The 20,402-nt window shown below is 50.0% G+C and overlaps 1 protein-coding gene across 1 annotated transcript in view; it reads right to left on the bottom strand.

The window, feature by feature from the left end:
- SBK1 (SH3 domain binding kinase 1) overlaps positions 1 to 11,486 on the bottom strand; it is a 49,361-nt gene extending 37,875 nt beyond the window's left edge. Inside the window, exon 1 of the mRNA XM_074322971.1 lies at positions 10,714 to 11,486. The gene's annotated coding sequence lies outside the window, so the exon portion shown is untranslated. The remainder of the gene's footprint in view (positions 1 to 10,713) is intronic.
- Positions 11,487 to 20,402: the final 8,916 nt, after the last annotated feature.

Raw genomic sequence — 20,402 nt, 5'->3', positions numbered from 1 at the left:
TAAATCTAGTAACCATCTGACATCATACGTAGTTATTACAATATTATTGACTATATTCCTTATGCTGTACCCTACATCCCCATAACTACTGTGTAACAATCAATTTGTACTTCTTAATCCCTTCCCCTTCTTTCACCCACCTCCTCAACCCCCCTCCCATCTGGCAACCATCAAAATGTTCTCTACCTATGAGTTTGTTTCTGTTTTGTTTGTTTGTTTATTTTGTTCTTTAGATTCCACATATAAGTGAAATCACATTGCATCTGTCTTTCTCTGTCTGACACACTCCACTCAGCACAGTACCCTCCAGGTCCATCCAAGTCACCACAGATGGCAGGAACCCATTCCCTTCCCTGGCCAAGCAATATTCCATTGTATATATGTACTACCTACTCTTATCCACTCATCCATCAGTGGACACCCAGGCTGCCTCCACATCTTGGCCACTGTAAACAATGCTGCAATGAACATATGGATGCACATGTCCCCTGGAAGTAGTGTTTGGGTTTCTTCAGATAAATACCCAGAAGTGGGATTACTGGGTCCTTCTTTGTCTCTTGTTATAGCCTTTGTTTTAAAATTTATTTTGTCTGGTATAAATATTGCTACCCCAGCTCTTTTTGTTTGTTTGTTTCCATTTTCATAAAATATCTTTTCCCATGCCTTTACTTTTTGTGTGTCTTTCAATATGAAATGAGTCTCTTGTAGGCAGCATATGTAAGGGACTTGTTTTCTTATCCATTCAGACCCCCTATGTCTTTTGAGTGGAGCATTTAATCCATTTACATTGAAAGTAATTGTTGATAGAGATGTAGCTATTGCCATTTTATTATTCATAATTTTGATCTTTTTTTTCCATCTTAAAGAAGTCCCTCTAACATTCCTTGTAATACTGGTTGGGTGGTGATGAACTTTACCTTTTCCTTGTCTGGGAAGCTCTTTACCTGTCCTTCGATTCTAAATGATAGCTTTGCTGGGTAGAGTAATCTTGGTTGTAGGTCCTTGTTTTTCACCACATGAAATATTTTGTGCCAATCCCTTCTGGCCTGCAAAGTTTCTGTGAGAGATCAGCTGTCTTATGGGGCTCCCTTATAAGTTACCAGTTGCCTTTCTCTTGCTGCTTTTAGGATTCTCTCTTTGTTTTTAATCTGTGCCATTCTAATTATAATGTGTCTTGGTGTGGGCCTGTTTGGGTTCATCTTGTTTGGGACTCTGCACTTCCTGGGCTTGTATGTCTATTTCCTTTGCCAAGTTAGGAAAGTTTTCAGTCATTATTTCTTCAAAGTTTTTCGATTCCTTGCTCTCTCTCTTCTCCTTCTGTACCTTTATGATGCGAATGTTGTTATGCTTGATGTTGTCTCAGAGGGCTCTTAAAATATCCTCATTTTTTAAATTTTTTATTCTTTTTTTCTTTTTACTATTCTGACTGGGTAGTTTTTTGCTACCTTGTCTTCCAAATCACTGATTTGAGCCTCTGCTCCATCTAGTCTGCTGGTGATTCCTTCTAGTACATTCTACATTTCAGTTATTGTTTTCTGCACTCCTGACTGGTTCTTTTTTTATGGTTTCTGTGTCCTTTTCTTATATTTGCTATCTCTCTGTTGAATATCTCACTAAATTCCTTGAGCATCCTTATAACCATCGTTTGAACTCTGTATCTGATAGGTTGCTTGCCTCCATTTTGTTTAGTTCTTTTTCTGGAGTTTTCTCCTGTTCTTTCATTTGGGATGTATTTGTTTCCTCATTTTGGCTGCCTCTCTGTGTTTGTTTCTATGTATTAGGTAGGTCTGCTACATTCTCCAGTCTTGGCCGCGTGGCCTTATGTAGTAGGTGCCATGTGGGGCCCAGTGGCACAATCTCCATGGTCACCTGAGCTGGGTGCTCCAGGAGTGTCCCTTTTGTGAGTTATGTGTGCCCTCCTGTTAGAGTTGAACTTTGGTTGCTATTGGCAAGTCAGTGGGTGGGATTGAACCTCAGGTTGATTGGCTGTGGGGTTTGGCCAGGCCCACAGCTTACGGGCTGCTGTGTGGGGGCTGGCTTACCCCACTAAGTGGGATTTGCCCCAGGGGGCTCTGTGCCTGTTGAGATTACCCTTTGTGTATGTGACTTGTGGGGCTAATTGGGCAGTGTTTTGCTGTGATCTGAAGCCAACCTCCAAATATGTTGGTTCTGGATCCTCTTGTGAGGGGTTGTGGTACAGGCCCAGGTCACCCACGGCCTGTGACAGGCTGGGGACTACCTGGTAGGAGCTACAAAGCAATCCACGCTTGTTCACTGCCTGTGCTAATCCTGGAGACACGTGGGAGAGGCCACGCTGTGAACCAAGGACGTCTGCCACAAGTACCAGGCCTCAGATAGCTCTGCAAAATGCCAGGACACCCCAAGGCCTGCTGCCACCTGCCACCTCCCTTAAGGTTCAGCCCCTGATAACACCATGTGGTACATGAGTTGGGTGAGACAGGGTCTCAGGGAGTCACTAGAGTGGGAAGAGAGTGGTCACCAAGTTAATGTACACTCTAATTTGGTGCCAGTGCTGAGCCTGAAGCTACTCAGCAGAAGTTTCAGAGCACAACGAGGCCAGTTGCCACCTGCCTGGGGTCTGTCAGACTCTGATAGTTTTCCAAGAAGAGTGCAATGTGAGCTGGGCTGGCTGCTCTTGGAGAAAATGCCTCCAGCATTGGGGGATTTGGGTGAAGCGAGCTCTCAGGGAGTCAACAGGGAGGAGCTATGAAGTTCACCAGACCAATCCGATTCAGATTTGGCCGTAAGAGAAGGGGACGGGCTCAACACAGGAAAGATGGCACTCGCCTGCCAGCTGCATGGGTGGAAGAACCTTTACAGGGAAAATGCCTACTGTCCTCCAGCCCTCTTTCCGAAGCTACCCACCTCAGTCTGCCCCTTGTATATCTCCAACCCCCCGAGTCATGGCCCCACCGCTGGAGCCCAAGGTGAGTGCCTGCGAGTGAGAGAGTCGGTGCGCGGGCCGTTTAAGAGGACACCTGGGTTTCCTGCCACCTCTGTCCCACCAGGACTGTCAGAATCCCCACTATTTTTCACAGCCAGGTGTTGTGGGGGCTCCTCTTTCTGGCACCAGTATTCCAGGCTGGGGAGGCCGGTGTGGGGCTGGGGTCCCTCACTCCTCTCAGGGGAAGCTCTGCAGCCGAGAGATTCTTCCCGGTTTTCAACCGCCACACGCAGGTGTGAGGCCAGCCAGTTCCGCGTCTCTGCCCGTCCTATCCGTCTTGACGTGGCTTCTTCTTTATTTCATTAGTTATAAAACTTCTGTTCAGCCAGACTTCAGATGGTTCTCCAGGTTGATTGTTCTATAATTCAGTTGTAATTTTAATGTGTTCACAGAAGGCGGCAGGCACAGCGTTTATCTACTCCACCATCTTGGATCCTCTGCTACGATACTTTTAATGTCTAAGTTTTTGTTTTGCTTCGTTCATTCTCAGAGTGGTTTTTTTTTTTTCAAAATAGCATCAATTTTTGTTTCATAGGTGTAATATATTTTCCTAAATTTGAACATAATAATAGCTTTGTTTTTAAGTTTTCTTTTTCCAGTATATTCTGTGTCCCCCAAATTCTGTTTTTCTGTTTTTGTTCTGCCTTTTGTATTAGGAGTTTTTCTTAGATGTTGATGATCCCTAAATATCTGCTCATATTTAAGCGATTTAAAGAGCTCATAGAATAGGAGAGCAGTTACCTTTGTGTGAGTGTGTGTGTGTGTGAGTGTGTGTGTGAGTGTGTGTGTGTGAGTGTGTGAGTGTGTGTGTGTGTGTGTGTGTGTGTGAGTGTGTGTGTGTGAGTGTGTGTGTGAGTGTGTGTGTGAGTGTGTGTGTGTGTGTGTGTGTGTGTGTGTGTGTGTGTGTGAGTGTGTGTGTGTGTGAGTGTGTGTGTGAGTGTGTGTGTGTGAGTGTGTGTGTGTGTGTGAGTGTGTGTGTGAGTGTGTGTGTGTGTGTGTGTGTGGTGGGAGGCGGGGTGTTGATCGGGGCATGAAGAGACTTTCTGGGGAGGCGGAAGTGTTCTGTATCTGGGGTGATGTTTGGGTTACATAGGTGTATACATTTGTCAAAACTCATTAAACTGACCACTTAAGACTTTTGCATTTCACTAGAATTCTACCTGGATTAAAGAATATAAAAAACAGTCTATGAAAGCAAGCTGGTGAGAAGCCCTGTTGGTGGGGGGGGGGAGGCGGCTGGCTCAGGGGTTTAATGCAGAGAGTTCCGGCCAGGCTGTTTCTTTGGGAAATCCCTGATGACAACCTATTTAGGTATTCTTTTCTGGGTGAGTTGGACTCTTAAGATAAAAGAGAATGAATACAAACAGGAAAAAAACAAAAGGCAATTTGGAGGCAACAAACTATGCAGAGAGAAGAAAACTGAAACAAACAGGAAACAAGAGAACAGTAACAAAATATCCATCACTGATATAGTCTGAGATTGAAGGGAGTCAACGCTAGAGTGTTCTGCCTGGAGATTTTCAGTTCTGACGTCACTGTTCTGGGAACCAAGAGGGGGAAGAAGGGCCCAGGCGATAGGGGGCAGGGGCTTCTCACATTCAGGATGGAGCACTCAAATAGACCTTCTGGTCAGGCGTGTGACTCCCGCCTTGTCATTTCCAGCTATTTGTCCTCGGTTGGGAGACTCAGTGTTTTCTCCTCTCTGGAGAATGAACCTTCCGTCTTTGTTGGGTGGGGGAGGGGCAGCTGCCCAGCTGTGCTTAGCAGAGAAGGAAATCTGAGCATTAAAGTCCTTCTTACTTAGACCACTCCTCCCGTTTTTTGGCCCCAGCTTTGCTGTCCTTTCCCAGGGGTACTTAGTCCATTAACACCCATGCCTTTGGGGGTTTTGTGGGGTCACCTCTGGTGCCTTTGGCTTTTCTCACTCCCACTTTAGAATTCACTTTAGATGCAACGTCCTCAGACTGCTAAATCACTTACCACACAGTTATCTGCCTTCCGGATTCCCAATTTTGTTGCCTTGGCTCTTTTTCACTTGATTCATTCTTGCTGATTCATACTGTGAATAATGGTCCCCCCCCCAAAGTGTCCATTCCTAATCCCCACAACCTGTGACTTTGCAGATTGATTAAGATTCAGGACCTTGAGATGGATTGAGGACCCTGGGTTGGTCAGGTGAGTGCGGTCTAAGCCTACGAAGCATGAAGAGCAGAGGACATTCCCCAGCTGTGGTCAGAGATAAAGACCTGACGAGAGAAGGAGGGCCAGACAGAGGCCACCTTGCCAAGGAGTGCAGGTGCCCTCTGGAAAAGACAAGGAAATGGATTCTCCCTTAGTGCTTCCAGAAAGTTCTTCCGGAAACAGCGTCCTAGAGTAGCCCTGTCAACTCCTTAATTTTAAAACCTAGTGAGACTTGTGTTGGGCTTCTGACATGTAATCTGTAAGATGATAAATTTGTTTGGTTTTAAGTAACTTTGTCGTAATTTGTTATGGCAGCAACAAAAGGCTGATATACAGTCGTGCCCCCTTCTCTGTGGGGGATACGTTCCAAGAGCCCCAGTGGATGCCTGAAACCACAGATCATACTAACCCTATGTCGCCTATATTTTTCCTATACATACATCCCTGTGATGATGTCTAATTTATAAGTTAGGCCCAGTAGGGAGATTAACAACAATAACTAATAATAGAATAGAATAGTTATAACCATAAACTGTAATAAAAGTTATGTAAATGTGGTCTCTCTCTCCAGTAATTTTTGTATTTTTCAGTCTAAGCCTATTTCTGAGTCTGTGTAACCATCCCTTACTTGCAGTCCCTGGCTGGATGTCACTTGTTTCAGGGGACCCCTTGCTGAAGTCTTAGTATAATCTTAATGTTTTCTGGTGCAACACGTTGCCATCAACCAGAACCAGTTTTCTGTTTATGTCTTCCACCCACAAACTTCATGCCTTTTCCACCGTCACTAAGCCCTTGTCATGTACTGTGGCTGTAACTTCTGCAGGCTGAGGTGCGACAGCAGAACTACCACACATTTCTTTCTCCTTCTTCACAGTTTCACAAATGGAAGATCCATTCTTCCCGTAGAACTGAGTAACCTCAGCATACGTTGTTTTTCTTTCCTTAAGTTGAAAACGTCCACCTTTTCACGTAAAGGAAGAACTTCGTGGCTTCTCTGTGGCGTATCCGAATTGTATTTCGGGGCTATCGTGACGTCACGTAAGGGTGATTTGAACACAAGCCTGGTGATGTGAGATGGAGTGTGATGGCGCGAGATGTTGTCACGTGGCTCAGAACAGTGTGCAATTTAAGACTTATGAATTGTTTCTTCCCTGGGATTTTCCTTTTAATATTCAGACTATGGTTGACCGCAGGTAGCTAAAAACTCAGAAAGTCAAACTGCAGGTGACGAGGGGACTACTGTCGAACCTTAAAATATCCACTCCCTTCCTTTTAACGGGGTTTCAGAACACAGAGACGTTCAATGTGTGTGTTCAATCCATCTTTCGCCAGACGTCTACATTCGCACCTGCTTTTGTCTCACCCTCCAGGAAACATTCTTATCCAAGTCACTTTTGACTTCTTATGTCTGTAAATCCATCCTGCTCTCCCGGACTGTTCAGCACCTTTGAAGTCCGGTGTCCACTCTCTCTCTCTTCCTTAAGATGCTCTTCTCTTGGTTTCCATGACTGCCCACAGCCCTGGTCTTCCTCCTACTTGGCCAGCTGCTCCTTCTCTTCCACCCTCATTGGCTTCTCCTTCACGTGACCTCAAAATGGTGGAGCTCCTACGGGCTCGATCCTGGACCTCTTCTCACCCCTCTCCTCCAGTGTGACCTCGTGACTTTTAACGCCATCTTTCTGTTGACATCTCTGATAGTCTATTGCCTGCCAAGAGACTTCCCCTTTGAGCGCCAGACTCTTACTAGGAGGTCTGCACTTGATAGCTCCTCTTGGACGTCTCATGTGCTTCTCAAGTTGAAAGCATCCGTGGCAGAATTCTTGAGTTTCTCACCCTCCCTCCTTCCTCCCCTAAGCTTTCCCATCGTCCACGCACTTATCCAACCCAGAAACCCAGGTTTGTCCTCTAGCCTCTTGCTCCTCTAACCCATCAGCGAATTCTGTCTCCTAAGTATATCCAGGATACATCTACGTCCTCTGTCTCCAAGGTCTGCCTTGGTCCAGGCCACCTCCATGCCCCCTCCATCATCACCACGACCTCCACACTGGTTTCCCATACCCACTCTGGTTTGGCTGCCACGATTTTCCCCAGAGCCACCAGAGGGATTATTTAAAAAGTCAATCATTATATTGCTCCCCCCACTTAACGGTCTCCAAAGGCTTCCCAACCCCACCCCGAGAAAAATCCATTCTCTCCCCCACAAAGCCTACGAGCTGTAGCCCCTTCCTGTCCCCAGCACACGTGTCACTCTCCCAGCGTTCGCTCTGCTCTAGCCACACTGCTCGAATTTGCCCCACACTCAAGCAGAACTCCAGGCTGCCTCTGCCTTTGCATGTCTGTTCTTGCTGGATGCTCCCATCTCCATCTGCCCAGCTCCAACTCATTCTTTAGGTTTCAGATGACATGTCCCTGTTCCCCTGGGCAAGGTGGCTGCCTTCCCCACCATCCCTCTGGTTATGTCCATAATAGTGGGATTGGAACATGGACGATCATACTCATTGATTTGTGTCCTTGTGTTTTGTTTGGCTCTGCCGTTTGATGTCAGCCCCCTGAGAGCAGGCATGGTATTTTTCACTGCCCACTTTCTAGTGCAAGCTCACGGAGAGTGCTCGGGGAAGCCATCTGTGGGATGAGTGGGTAAAACGAATGAGTGGGCACGCTGGACGCCTATTGCCTGCCAGGTGCTTCCATGTACACCCAGGGTTTTATTTTCACAAGAACCTATGAGGTTGTTCGTTTCCCAGTTCCTCTTGCAATGAGCTGTTCTGGCCGATGAGCGTGGGCAGACGTGAAGTGAGCCACTTCCAGCTTTGGCTCATGAAAACCTTACATGGGATTCCTGCTCTTGTTCTTCTTCCTCTGCCAGTGGCGACAGCGGGTGACAACAGTCACAGGGTGGGAGGAGGCTGGGTCCCCAAAAGATGGAGGGGGCACAGTCTCCCCCCATCGCTCCTGGACTTTGCATAAGCAGGATAGGGGCTCTACTGAGTCCAGCCAGTGTAGCTGTGGACAGTCAGCTGTCCTTAATTAGTACACCAAAGCATCTCATGGAGGTGGCCAGTGGTGACGCGTTTGCTGACCGGTTTTCATCAAATGCAGACGTGTTCTTTGCGGGCGGGCGGTTTCTGGCAAAGTCCCCCACAGAAGCCAGGCGAGGGGCTCACGGTGCCTGGCATGTCATTGTGCCAGCGTGCTTGTCTGGGTCTCACCCGGCTCCTCCAGGGAAGGCTTATGTCGGTTCATCTCCGTGGCTGCCACAGCCAGCCCCCAGGAGGCCTCGGGGCATGTTGGTGGAATCCGCAAATGAATGAACTGGTCACCTGCCCCCCTCTCTGCCTCTCTGTCCCTTAAAGGACCCGAGAAAGTCCAATGTGTTCATTTTGCAGAGGTCCCAAAAGAAGCAATTACTTCCCCACGGTCACGGTCACGGAGAAGCAGGATGCCTCAAATTGGCGTGCCCCAGGGCTGCTAACATGGCAGCTGGCTCCTGGGAGTGCATCCTGGAGCCTTCCAGAGGCTGGAGAAAGGCCAAGAGGAGCAGGGTGGGGGCAAGCTCCTCTAAATCCCCAAGGTGACCCCACCAAACCTCCAGCAGGACAGAGGCATTCCAGAGCCTTCCCTCCCCCGCCCCAGCCAGCACTGCCAGGGAGCCAGGGCGACCACATCACTCAGTATTTTTAGCTTCACCACCTGGCACCTGTGGTCACTGTCTCTGCCCAGCCTGGCGGTGGCCCTTCCACATGCCTTAAAGGGCCAGCACTCAGCAGCTGGAAAGGAGACTGGCTCCTGCGAACTCAGGCCACTGTGCTGCCAGGGCAGGAGACAGATGGGCAGCCCCCACAGGCGGTCCTCAAAGTTGGTGGTGGGAGATAGGGGAGGTGGGGAAGATCTCACCCTGACCCTAAGGCATGCGCCTAGCTCATTCTGGGGTTTTCCCAATGCTGCGTTCCTCCAGCTGCTCACCTGGGGGACTGATTACAATGACACATTTGTCCCCTCTAAGACCAGAGGTCGCAAAGTCTCAGGGTAGGGACTGTGCATGTGTATTTTCTAACAGTCAACTAGGTGATGCCCTATCTCCCCATGTCATATTCATTCGTTCATTCATTCATTCATTCATTCATTCATTCATTCAACAAACATTTTGAGCTCCTACTGTAGAAATAGTGATTCTGGCCAGAGCCCATTGCTTTGGCGTTCACGAAGCACGTCCACATCTGTGATCTAGCTCACTGAGTCTCCTAACTTAGTTTGGACTATAAGACGTACCTGCAGGGCTCCTTGGGGCAGAGGTGGCCAGTCTTTCCCTGACTCTGTGGGCACAGTGCACCCACACCCATCGAGGCACCCAGCACTCCATCAAACTGATCTGTTTGCGTGTGGGTCTCTCCCCGCAGGCTGTGACCCTGTGAGGTTTAGGGCAGGGGCTCCAGGCCCCAGCTCAGGCCCTGGCATTCTGTGGGAGCTCAGTCACTGTTTGCCGAATGACAAACTGACAACGGTGGCAGGAGTATCCCCCCCATTTCACAGACGAGGAGACCAAGGCCCACAGAGGGACAAGTACAGACCTGGGGTCTGACAGAGAGTCAGGGAGGAAGCTGGCCCCGGATCCAGGAGCCCACAGCCCCACCTTCCTGCCAGGGGCCTGGAGAGGGCACCTGGGTGGCCCTGAGCCTGCCCTTCTCCTCACACAGGTCAGTGCTGACTCAGGCGGTGGCGGAGGCGTGGGCGTGCTGGGCTGGGCCAGAGGTGACCCTTGTCTCCCCTGCAGAGTTTCCATCCATTACAGGAGCCTATGGTCAGGGCGTGGATAATGCACTTGGCCGCAGACTGGGTTTCCCTGTAGGTGGCGGTGGGGAGAACCAGCTAAAGGGACAATGGTCCCTAGGGAATGACTGCCACCCAAGCACAGTGCCTCTCCCTCACATTCGCTCCCACAAACTGTACCCACACTTAGAATCACACCTACTCACCCCTCCCATAACCAGTGACACAAATCTTCACGCACCACCCTCTCTCTCAGGCTTGCACACATATACGCACATACATGCATTTTCACTTATTAATTCAACAAAGACTCCCTGTTATCAGGTGTCAGTTCAGTGCAGGGAGGAGAAGTGGCTGGGGTGGGGCAGGAGCTTCCTGGAAGACTTCATGGAAGAGGAGGCATTGCAGTTGGGCCTGGATGGCGGGTGGCTGGGGAAGGGAAATCTGCACAGTTTCATTGGGGGTGAATATAGAGGAGCCGAGGAAGATGAGATGGGTGGGGTCATCCAATCTCACAGGTGAATGCCCAGCCAGGTCTCCACTACATCCTGTGGGGCCTGGGAGCCATGCAGGACTGAGCAGAGGGGACATGACTGCAATGGGAGAGGCCAGAAGGGTCACTGGGGCCTGGCGGGGAGAGGCTGGGGTGACAACCAGGTGAGAGATCACAGAGTCTGGCTCAGGGAGGTGGTGGCAGTGGCCTGAGAGAGTCAGAAGCAGGTCCGCCATGCCCCGAGGGGCCGCACCTCTGAGCCCTGTGCCCACCTCCTGCCCACCCCCTGCCCACCATGGGCACTGACCTCTGCAGTGGGACCTCTTCCAGCAGCTTTTCCTCCTCCTCTTCCCTATGGAAGCAGACGAAGCAGAAGGCTGGCACATCCTCCAATCCACAGCCCAGGGGCCAGGCCGGAGGCAGCTCCAGGACAGGACAGGGGTGACTGGTGCTGGTGGCCTCAGCAGCATCTTCCCCAGTCTGGGCAGGGGTCCCCGAGCCAGAACGCTCCAGGGTCAGCAGCCTGTTGGCCTCGGGGCCCCTTGCCTGCCCACCTGCCACCCGTGCCTTCTCACTCAGATTACCCGTCGCCTCGGTGGGTGAAAGAGCCTGTGGCTCTGTCTGATGGGGGTGTCTGTTCTGAGCCACGGGACTTCCAGCCACAGGGCTGGGCCTTGGCAAGCGAGTTGCAGTCGCTGGGACTCAGAGGTAGCTCACCGGTGGACAGAGGTCCCGCAGAGCCCCGTGCTGTCCCTTGTGGAGCCCTGGGCCCCTTGGCTGCTGTCTGTCAGGGGCGAGACTGGGAGGACAGGCTCTCAGGTACCATCCACCTGTCCCGGCGTCTGCTCGTCCCTCTGCTTGTCCCTCTCTAGCCAGCACAGGCATCGGAGGTGGCTTCCCTAAGAAAGTTTGTTCTTCCCTGCTGGGGTGGGTGGCTGGGGTGCCCTCCAGGAGGGAGGGTCGGGACCTGAGGCTGGAAGGTGGGTGAGGACCAGGTGAGGCTGGCACAGTGCCCGCGCGGGCCCCCTGGAGTCCTAGCAGAGCCCGAGCTTGCTCACTCCCTCGCTCCTCACTCCCTCGCTCCGCTTGCTCCCTCCGACTACAGAGGCTGCTCTGGCAGACCGGCTGGGCTGTGGGTATTAATAGCTCCACATTCATGCTGAGAAGCCGGGAGGTTAACTCCTTCCCTGCCAGAGCTGGGGAGGCCGGTGGGAGAGCCACCCGGAGCAGACGGAAGGGCCGTGCCTCAGTTTCTCCCCCATCTGACCCTAGCCTGCCTCCATAGGACCCCCAACTGAGTCTCTAAGCAGCACTCGGGCGTCTGGATCTTGGTCAGTGTCCTGGTCACCAGAACCCTCCCAGGCGAGACTTGGGGTTCAGGACAGCACCCCTGGGATGGGCAGGACGCTGAGCTCCAGGAAGCATCCCCAGGATTCCTCCACTCACACATCCACCCTTCAGCTCACTGGGTTCCCTCCCCTGCCCCCCAATGTCCCTTAACAAACAGCATCACAGACTCTGGGTCCAGTTCTGTCACTGGCTTCCTGTGGGACCCACCCAGATGAACCACGCGCAGCCCCCGTGGGACCCCCCCCCGTGGGACACCCCCCCCCGTGGCATCCCCCCCGCCATGGGACCCAGAGATGCACTGTACACAGCCGTCTATTCTACTGAGGAGAGTGGGAGCAGGGGAATCCGAGTAGAACTTGTTTGCTTTAAAACGCTTGTAGAGCACGTCCTCTGTCCAGGTACCCAGCAATGAAGAGGGCAGAGACTTTCTCCCTCAGTGGGCTTGCGTGTCACGATGGGAGGCCAATGGGGCCACAGCCCGTCTATGTGGTACCCTAGAGTGAGTTAGGAACAGGGCTTCCTCCCGGCAGGTGCAGCCAACTTCCCCCCTCCCCCCACCCCCGCCCCCCCGCCAGCACATAGTGTGGATTGCAGGCTGGGTTTCAGCCCCACTCACCTCTGCAATTTACAACACGCACAACCATTCACAGTGGCCAGGAAAATAAACACAGAAAATAAATTCGGGTTGTGAAAAGTGCTACGAAAAGCAGAAAGCCGGGCGATGTGAAAGAGGCTGACGGTGGAAGGTGGTTGATAGGCTGTTCAGGGAAGACCTCTGGAGGACATAGAGTTGGAGCTGTGGTCTGCAGGGAGGAGGGGGGCTGGCCAGATCTGGAGGGAGAAGAGTCCAGGAAGAGGGATGGCAGGGCCCAGAGGCAGGAAAGAGCTGGCATGCTTGAGGGGGAGGAGCAGGGGAGGTCTTCCCGCTGAGACTTAACGAGCAAGGAGAGTTTGCCAGGGAACCCAAGCAGTGGGACATCACCAGCAGAGAGAACAGAGCATATGCAAAGGCTCAGGGGCATGATAGGATGGATGGTGCACGCAAAGCAGGGAGAAGACAGCGTGACCCCTCAGAGATACAGGAGGTATTCATTGCAGACTTGCCCCCCCCAGGGCTCTGAGGAGCAAGGGTGGGTGGCTGGAGGGTGGAGGTGGGAATCTGGGACAGCTGAGGGGGTGGATGGGGGGTGAGAGGCTTGGAAGGAAACACCTGTTTGTTAAATGGAATTCCACCGGCTGGAAGGACAGATGTGGGCTTGCTTGGCCAAGGAAAGGTTGGGGTTGGGGACACAGCCCCACATAGAGATGCTGAGGCTGCACGCGTGGCCTGGGCACCCCGGGCAGATGGCCAGCGGGGGCTGATACCCACCTGCCTCTGCTCTGCCCTTAGAATTGTGACTGTGTGTGTGTGTGTGTGTTTCTTATTGGCCCATCCAGAGAGCTGCCTTATTTGAACTAGTCTATCCAAAGGGGTTGACTTGTTTCTGATTTGTACAAAGGCACTTCAGAGGCTGGGCTGGGGGGGTGATGTAGGGACCCCAGGTTCCAGTGTGGGCTCTCCTGCAGGCTTGCTGTGTGCTTGGGGCCAGTTACTGTCCCTCTCTGGGGCCACAGACCTAGACACGAGCTAGAGGCCAACTGACCCAAACCCTGTGAGCCCAGAAAGGGCCGACTCCCCGAGGTCACACACTGGAGCTGGCCCCTTTTGTCTCTCATCTCTCGGCTCTGTCTTCCCTGCTCTAAGGTAGCCGGGGTCTCATGGCCCAGAGGCCCAGTGTTTGTCCGAGGAAGAGGAAGCCACAAGAGGAAAGTGCAGATTAGAGGAGGGGGGCGAGCGGAGGAAGGGCAGGCCAGGCTGTGGCTCCCTGGGGTGGAGAGTCAGAGAAGGTCAGGGTGCCCCAGGCCTCCAGGCGCCCCTCCCTTCTCCCCTGGGTCCCACGGGGTTGTCATTTGCGGATGTTAATTATTCACGACGCTGGTACTTTGCCTGGTTTTAATGCACTCTGATGGCAGTTCTCTAGCTAATGGGGAAAATCAATCGGTTTTAATTCTCAGTGGCTGTGAAGGTCTGTCTGTCTCCTGTTTGGGTGGCCGGGTCTGGCTCTTGGGCTGGGGGTGGAGGCTCAGACTCCGATCCTTCCTTCTTCGCAAGAGGCTGATGCTCCCCCTTGCCCTCTCCTAGCCCTGCCCCTTTCTGACCATCCTGGGGAGGGAAGATGAGTCACCAGACAGCTCTAGACTCTGCCCCTAGCATGTCAGAGCAGCCGTTTGTCTCCTGCCCCCTCCCCCAAAAGAGACAGCAGACCCTCCTGGCCCCTGCACCAGCCCAATGGGCCCCAGGGAGCCCCAGGAGCAGCCCCTCCCCCGCCCCAGATTTGGGGGGCTGGAGTCAGGCCTGTAGCTCCTGGCTCTGGTGTTTTTCAGCCTGGGGGAGGTTTCCGCTGCCCACCACTCAGGGCCGGCCTCAGCCTGCTCGTCCTTCTGGGCTCAGGCCGGGCTCCCAGACCCGTCTCGGGCACGGGGAGATCTGGCCCAGACCTCACGTTCCTGAAGAGACTTAAATATAACTTTCTGATATTATTGCTTTGTGCGGTTATACATTCAGTTATAAATTCAGACAATTTCCCTGACAGGACTGAGCCGAGAACATTCGTGGGGCATTAAGAAGGCGTCCCGGCGCAGACCACACCCTCCCCCACCCCTGCCCCGGAGTCCACATCCTCTATGAATCCTGTAATTATCCGGTGAATAGAACAACTGTCTCGTGCTGTATTTGTGTGTGTGTTCAAAGTGCTAATTAGGAAGCATAAACATGGAAGACACGCCACAACGCTGTTTTCAGCATTTCTTCATGCTTCCAGAACGCAATAAACCTCCAGAAAAGGAAGAGGCCCAAGGTGTCTTGACCATGGAGAGACCCTGCCTGCTTCCCAAAGAGCTCTGGCCTTTCTCATCCACGGACCCAGGGTCCACGCCTGGCTGGCTGGAAATGCTCGGGCCGTCCAGGGGATGTCTGCGGGCTTCCTGGCCTAGTGCTGCGACCTTCCAGAACCCAGGCACCAGGATGTGGAGAATGGTGACTGCCAGGCCCCCTCCATCGTGCCCCCCTAGGCCCAGCCCGGTCTCTTGCCCTCCCCCACCCAGGCCCTGGGACACCAGGCCCACTCCCAGGCCAGACAAGGAACTTTGGGGCACCCCTCACAGCGGGGCAGAAGGCAGAGTTAATCCTTCTCTTTAGTTCACAGCATATTATTTTTCTTGGTCCCCCCATCCCCCCCCCCGCACATTTTTATGAATCTCTATTCCCTTTTGCTCCCATGGATGGTAGGCAGGCGAAGCTGCTACCCACCTGTGGGCTCTCTGGGAGAATCATGTGAGCAGAGCGTGTAAAGTGCCTGGCACGCAGGGACCGGTCAGTGAAGGTCCAGTTCGTCTCCTGGTCTGGCTCTCTCCCCTGGGGTCTTGGGTGCTTGGACAAAACCCCTTCCCCTTCAGCGGTACACGTGAGCATGGCTGCCTGGGAGTGAACCTAATGTGCTCATAGTCTGGGGGAAGCAAAGAGGACACAACCACCTCCCATTTCAAATTCAGATTCAGCACATGTAGTCCTGGCTACATGCCGAGCGGTGTGTGGGGCGCAGACAGGCCCAGAGAGGAAAAGGGGCCACCTGTGGGGGTTCTCTGCCCAGGAGCTGGGAGATGGCCCTTCTCTCTTTACGAATTAGGGTGCAGCCAAGCTGCTATAACAAAGAGGCCCTGCATTACAGTGGCTCAAATAAGTCTTCTGACAAATGAACTAGGAGCATGTGCCAAAGTTTTATTTCTGGTTTGCCACAAGGAAAGAGGCTCTGAGCAGGTTGGTTCAAAGCAAACTCTCCCTCGTGTAGGAAAGATAATGATTAGATGTTCTTTGTTTGGCCAGACACAAGAAAAAAACACGTCTCACTCTGGATTGTTAGGGCCCTGAATAACCAACAGCGGGGTGGATGGGAAACTCACTTCTTAGAAAAGGTCTTGCTTGAATTCAAGTTTATTAGAACGTTGCTGAAGCCTTTTGTCAAAAATGCCAGTCTTCCCAGAAGGAACCTGGGAATGATAACCCATGGAAAAGGTTATGTCTCAAACCAGGTTTGGCCCAAGTTTTCTTTATCCCAAGGTGGAATTTCATTTCTCTTCAGGTAACCGCTGGAGGTAGGTGGCCCTCTTGGCTGAAGCTATAATAGCTCAGCAACATATTCACACTTTAGTCCTCGAGAAGAAGAGAAGATGGAGTCATACAGAAGTGGCTGCCTCACTTCCACGTGTGTTCTGTCAGCAAGTAGTTGGTCTCCTAGCTGCAAGGGAGGCGGGGAAATTCCGTCTCTGTCTGCATAGCTAACTGCACAAAACGGGCAGGAATGGGGTATCAGTAAAAGGAAGAGGGAGAACAGGATACAGTTATAGATATGAAGGCCTAAGTCAGAGCTGGCTCTGAACTCTCCTCTCTGCTTCCTGCAACAGGCTGTGGACCAGTCCATTACTTGGGTCTTTTTAATTGAGGAAATACATGGAACAACCAATCCACAGAGGACAGAGGCTCCGAGATGTAGCTTATACGATGTGTTTGAATATACCAAGAAGCGGTTTTCAGTTTAGTCAGGAGAATGCATTACTGAAGGTAAAATGAAAAAAAGAAAAAAAAATGAAGCAATTAACTCCAGAGAAAACAAAATGTTGCACAAGAAAGGAAGTGTAATCATAGCATTTTATGTGACTGAGCTGTGAACATTATTTATAAAAGCATAATCATATAAATGCTAAAAGATATTTTAGCCGAAAAGGGCATATTGGGGGGGCCGAAGAGAGGGTGCGTGTGTGGGAGAGGAGGCCTAGGGTATGAAGGAACTACATTTTTATTTTTTATACTACGAAGTACAATCAAAAACAGAAACATCAAGACATTGCTGCATTAGCATGTCATTTGGAGTCTTATGGTTTAAAGAATGGTCCCCGGCCCAGTAGCGTCACCATCATCTGGGAGCTTATTAGAAACACAGCTCCTTGGACCCCACCCTAGGCCAGCTGAATCTGAACCTGTGTTTTAAGAAGACCCCAGGGGATTCACGTGCTCTGAAAGTTTGAGAAACCCCGACGTAGCAGAATAGCAAACAGAAAGAATGCATAAAAGAGCTCAATTCACTGTCTGTAGGAACAGACGTGGAGTAAGGAAGGGTGGGACAGGGGGCTGCTCATTTTTGATATTAAGCCCTGTAGCTTTTTTTGAGTTTCCAACTATGTGGAAGATTTACGTTGCTGGAGAAAAGTAAGTCATGTGCATGATTGAAAACCTAACAACATCAAATCGCAGGCAAAGGCTTCCTCTCACCAGAAACCCCCAGACTCTCCTCTACCTTCTCAACAGTTTCTGGAGAAGCCCTTCAGGACATTTCTCTGCACACTCAACCTTTGTGTGTGTGAATATCCTGTTTATTTCTTACAGGTAAGAACATATGCAATGGATCGTTCTGCATCTTGCTATTTTCACTCAACAGTATCTTGGAGATTGTTCCCAATAAGTACATATAGACCCACTTAATTCGTTTATAGGTTGCTTTTATACGCTATTACAAGGTATCTAGTATTGTAATGTATTAAATCCCTTCCCTGCTGGTGGGAACTTTGGTTGTTTCCAGGCTTCCGCAGTTACAAGGCTGTAAGAGCATTTTGTAAGCACCGTATGGTGTGGAGTTCAGGGCACTGGCCTGGGACATAGAATGCCTGGGAGTGGAAACCCAGGGCTGCTGCCACCGCCACTTATCTCATCTTTATGGGACCCCCAAATTTACATGCCACCTAGAGGGGGATGGGGCAGTAAAGGGAATGGAGAAAGGGGAACCAGTGTCACAGAAGACAGCTTTTCGAGGAGAGAGGGAGTGTCAACTGCTGAATACCGAGATGGATGAAGATTAGAAAAAGTCCATTGGACTTGACGTTGATGCTAAAGATGACCTCAGTGCCAGGGTTCTCAGTCTCGCACGGGTGACGTTTGGGGGACCTCAGTCCTGCACCGGTGTCGTTTGGAGGTCCTCGGCCTGCACCGGTGACGTTTGGGGGTTCTCAGCCCCGCACCGGTGACATCTGGGGGTCCTCCGCCCCGCACTGGTGTCGTCTGGGTGGGATAATTCTGTGCCATGGGCTGGCCTGTGCTTTGAAGGATGTTAAGCAGCGCCCTTGGCTCTTATGCACCAGATGCTGGCAGGACCCCACCCCCTTGCTGTGACAACCCGAATTGTTTCTAGACACCGCCCAACATCCCCTGGAGGGCCAAGTGGCTGCCTGTTGAACATCCCTGCGTTGGCTGTGTGTTTTGAGGAGTGCAAATGGAGGCAGTGAGATGTTTCTAGAAGTTTGCTTGTGGAGAAGAGAAGAGAAATAAGGTAGTGCCTGCAGAGGGCAAGTGGGACTTACTTTACTAGTTTTTTAAGAGGGAAGAACTTTGAAAATGTAGAAGTCATGATGAACTGTCCGGCTTTTGAATTATTTTTGCCACTCCTTGATAGGTGAAAAATAACCTCTCAGTATGGTTTAAATTTGTATTTATGTATGTATGTATGTATGTATTTATTTTTCAGTTACAGTTGTCATTCAATATTATTTTATATTAGTTTCAGGTGTCCAGTCTAGTAGTTAGACATTTATATAATTTATGCAGTGATCCCCCTGATAAGTCTAGTACCCACCTGGCACGATACATAGTTTTTACAGTATTATTGACTATATTCTGTATTCTGTACTTTACATCCCGTGACTACCAATTTGTATTTCTTTTAAAAAAGGTTTTTATTACAATATAGCTAACATACAATATTATATGAGTTTCAGGGGTACCCCAGAGTTATTCAACATTTACATACCTAAAGAAGGGCTCACCATAAGCCCAGCAACATCTGACACCGTCCCCGCTGTCACAGTATTACTGACTGTATTCCCCAGGCTGTACATTACACCCCCATGACTTACTGTTTTATACCTGGAGATTTGGGCCTCTTACGCCCCTTCACCTTTTCTGTCTCTTTTTCAATTTTTCAGTTACAGTTGACATTCAATATTATTTTATATTAATGTCAGATGTGCAGCATAGTGGTTGGACATTTACATAATTTAAGAAATGATCCCCCTGCCTAGTCTAGAACCCACCTGGCACTATACATGGTTATTACCATATCATTGACTGTATTCCCTGTGCTTTACTTCACATCCCATGACTATTTTGTAACTATTGATTTGTACTTCTTAATGCCTTCCCCTTTTTCACTGTGTCCCCCAACTCTCTCCCACCTATCACCCCAACATATCTAGTACCCATCTGACACCATAGTTATTACAATGTTATTGAATATATGCCCCATGCTGTACCCTACATCCCCATGACAACTTTGTAACAACCAATTTGTACTTCTTAATCCCTCCCCCTTTTTCATCGGTCCACTCAACCCCCCTCCCATCTGGCAACCATCAAAACGGTTTTTGTATCTATGAGATTGTTTCTGTTTTGTTTGTTTGTTTTGTTCTTTAGATTCCACATATAAGTGAAATCTCATTGCATGTGTCTTTCTCTGTCTGACACACTCCACTCAGCACAGTACCCTCCAGGTCCATCCATGTCACCACAGATGGCAGGAACCCATTCCCTTCCCTGGCCGAGCAATATTCCATTGTATATTGTACCACCTCCTCTTTATCCATTCTTCCATCGACGGACACCCAGGCTGCCTCCATATCTTGGCCACTGTAAACAGTGCTGCAATGAACATATGGATGCACATGTCCCCTTGAAGTAGCGATTTGAGTTTCTTCGGATAAATATCCTGAAGTGGAATTGCTGGGTCATAAGGTAGTTCTATATATAATTTTTGAAACACCTCCAAACCGTTTTCCATAGTGGCTGCATCAAATTGCAATCCCACCAACAATGCATGAGGGTTCCCTTTTCTCCACCTCCTCACCAACACTCTTTGTTGATTTATTGATGATGGCCACCCTGATAAGTATGAGGTGATATCTCATTGTTGTTTTAGTTTGCATTTCTCTGATGATTGGTGACGTTGAGCATCTTTTCATGTGTCTATTGGCCATGTGTGTCCCCTTGGAGAAATGTCTATTCAGATCCTCTGCCCATTTTTAAATTGGATTATTTGAGTTTTCTTGGTGTCGAGTTGTATGAGATCTTTATACATTTTGGATATTAACCCTTTATCAGATATATCATTGGCAAATATGTTCTCTCATTCAGTAGGCTGCCTTTTCATTTTCTTGGTGGTTTCCTTTGCTGTGCAAAAACTTTATTTTGATGCAGTCCTATTTGCTTACTTTTTCTTTTGTTTCCCTTGCCTGAGGAGATATGTCAGAAAAAATATCACTAAGAGCAATGTCAGAGAGTTTACTGCCTACGTTTTCTTCTAGGGGTTTTATGGTTTCGAGTCTTACATTTAAGTCTTTAATCCATTTTGTGTTTATTCTTGTATATGGTGTGAGAAGGTGGTCCAGTTTCTTTTTTTTGCATGTGTCTGTTCAGTTTTCCCAACACCATTTATTGAATAGACTGTCTTTACTCCACTGTATATTCTTGCTTCCTTTGGCATAGATTAAATCACCATATTTAATGGG

This window comes from Rhinolophus sinicus, linkage group LG18 (genome assembly GCF_036562045.2).
Source record: "Rhinolophus sinicus isolate RSC01 linkage group LG18, ASM3656204v1, whole genome shotgun sequence".
NCBI classification, from domain to species: Eukaryota; Metazoa; Chordata; class Mammalia; order Chiroptera; family Rhinolophidae; genus Rhinolophus; species Rhinolophus sinicus.
This window is presented reverse-complemented; position numbering and strand designations above follow the sequence as displayed.